The sequence below is a fragment of the Tachysurus fulvidraco genome, chromosome 13 (genome assembly GCF_022655615.1).
Source record: "Tachysurus fulvidraco isolate hzauxx_2018 chromosome 13, HZAU_PFXX_2.0, whole genome shotgun sequence".
Classification (NCBI taxonomy): domain Eukaryota; kingdom Metazoa; phylum Chordata; class Actinopteri; order Siluriformes; family Bagridae; genus Tachysurus; species Tachysurus fulvidraco.
Window position 1 is genome coordinate 617,815 of NC_062530.1, and position 2,500 is coordinate 620,314.

A 2,500-nucleotide genomic window follows, 5' to 3' on the forward strand; every position below is an offset into this window, starting at 1 on the left:
GAACACAAAACAATAACCATCAGTAGAAACACAGCAGTGAAAAGAAAAGCTGTTACAATCTCGGGATGAGCAGAAAAAGAGAAGCACTGGAGAGGAAGTAGTGTAGCTGCTGTTCATAATATTAGCAAGTACTAATGATAATAATGTGCATGAGCATGAAATTATGGGATGTCATCCGATATTTTATCTCTTTAAAGCAGTCAATTAATTTAGAACATTTTGATATTTCATCTGGTTTTGATGAGATGTATAACATCTGCATAACAGTGGAAACTAATCCCATACCTTCTAATGATGTAAAAGATCGAGAAAAGCAGAGGTCCTAGAACTGATCCTTGAGGGACCCCATAATTAACTGGCAATAAACTGGAGAATTCATTATTTAATTCTACAAAATGGTATCGATCAGACAGGTAGGATCTAAACCAACTTACAGCCTGTCCATGAATCCCTGTGTAATTGTGTAAGTGATCTTGGAGAATGTTGTGGTCTATAGTGTCCAATGCAGCACTAAGGTCAAGTAGAACTAATAGTGACATACAGTCTCGGTCTGAAGCTAAGAACAAGTCGTTTGTAACTTTAACAAGTGCAGTTTCTGTGCTATGATGGGGCCTGAAACCTGATGATCAGACCATGATGATAACAGCTTTCACTCTACATCACACTGCACACAGAAATGTCTGGAGTGACTTTTATTCTATGCTCTCCTCTTACAGACAGTAAAGAGGTTTCACCGTTTCTTCTCTTTAAGATTTCCCTCATGATTATCACATTCCTCAGATTGGATCCTTTTGGGTTTTCTTTTACGTGGCGATGTTTAGGATTTTTTCCTCCACTGCCACAGCAGCTCTCATCTCAGATATTTTGAGAAGTGATCTGGGTTTGTCTTTGTGATCATCATGGTTTGTCTGCAGATCTAATCAGCTCAGGGAGCCCTTTTGCCCGGGAGCACAAACATTATGTCTGAAGCTTGGCTTTGATCCCAATAGTAGAATAACGGAACGTAGAATGATATAATTCAGCGTTATGTGAGAGTCTGAAGTTATCTGCAGCTGACTGTAGGAGCTTCTCATCTTCTGGGTTTATCTGTGATTAAAGATTTAATGTTATGTTCTTGATTCTGAAACATGGAGTGAACATTGAAAGGATGTTCTGTAACTAACTAACAGTTACTTTAACCAGCTCTTAACTAACACGGTCGTGTGATCACACCATAGATTTATATAATGTGTAACTGAATGAACCTTACAAAATGTTTATCAGTCCCCACCCCCACCTTCTCCCTTCTCCATACATATCTCCACCCTCGGGTTTGATCTTCTGTGCTTCAGCCCTATCACGTATTCTCTAGCAACCGATAACACAAATACAGCAATGTTCTAATTTAAAAGAGATGTATGATTTTTTTTTTCCTGGTTTGGTCCTGATGGACTCATGCATACCTGTTTAATCAGATGGCAGTAGGGCATGAAGTTCATCTTAGCAGGAGGATGGAACTGACTGTGATAAGAACCTCAGTGTACCTCCTCTTCACAGACCTGCATTTTGTTTATTCTATTTATTTAACTAAACTCACATGTACAGATTAACCAGGAGAAACTTGTGCACAGGGCAGAGGCTCACAGTCAGTCCACAATTACACAGTGACATGTAATTTAATACTACTACTACTACTACTACTACTACTACTAATACTACTACTACTACTACTACTACTACTAATAATAATAATAATAATAATAATAATAATAATAATAATAATAATAATAATAATAATAATAATAATGTTTTAGATGAAAACTGCAGCTTTGGCAAACATCCGATCCAGAAATCCAATCCTGGTTTTAGAAAACAACCAGAAGTGACTCTTTACTCCTCCGCTCACACACACACACACACACACACACACACACACACACACACACACACACACACACACACACACACACACACACACACACACAGAGAGAGAGAGAGAGAGAGAGAGAGAGAGAGAGAGAGAGAGAGAGAGAGAGAATATCAGATTGTTCATTTGATTCCGCTTTGATTCACTCATTTCCACTTTTTAAGACAATCTCAAACACACACACACACACACACACACACACACACACACACACACACACACACACACAGAGAGAGAGAGAGAGAGAGAGAGAGAGAATATCAGATTGTTCATTTGATTCCGCTTTGATTCACTCATTTCCACTTTTTAAGACAATCTCAAACACACACACACACACACACACACACACGGACGGACGGAGGGAACTCTCGACCCCCCCCCCCCCCCGCGCGCGCGCGCCGTCAGAGGATTGTACCCCCTCAAAAAATTACATAAAAAATATCGCACTCTCTATTGTGAAAAATATATGTACCTAAATAATTGTGTAAAGCAGAAAAAACAAACAAACGCAAAAATTGCATTTAGAAACAGTTGAGTCCCCCCTCCCCTTCCTCACAGTGGTTTGACCCACAGTTCCCCCTCCCCTTCCTCACA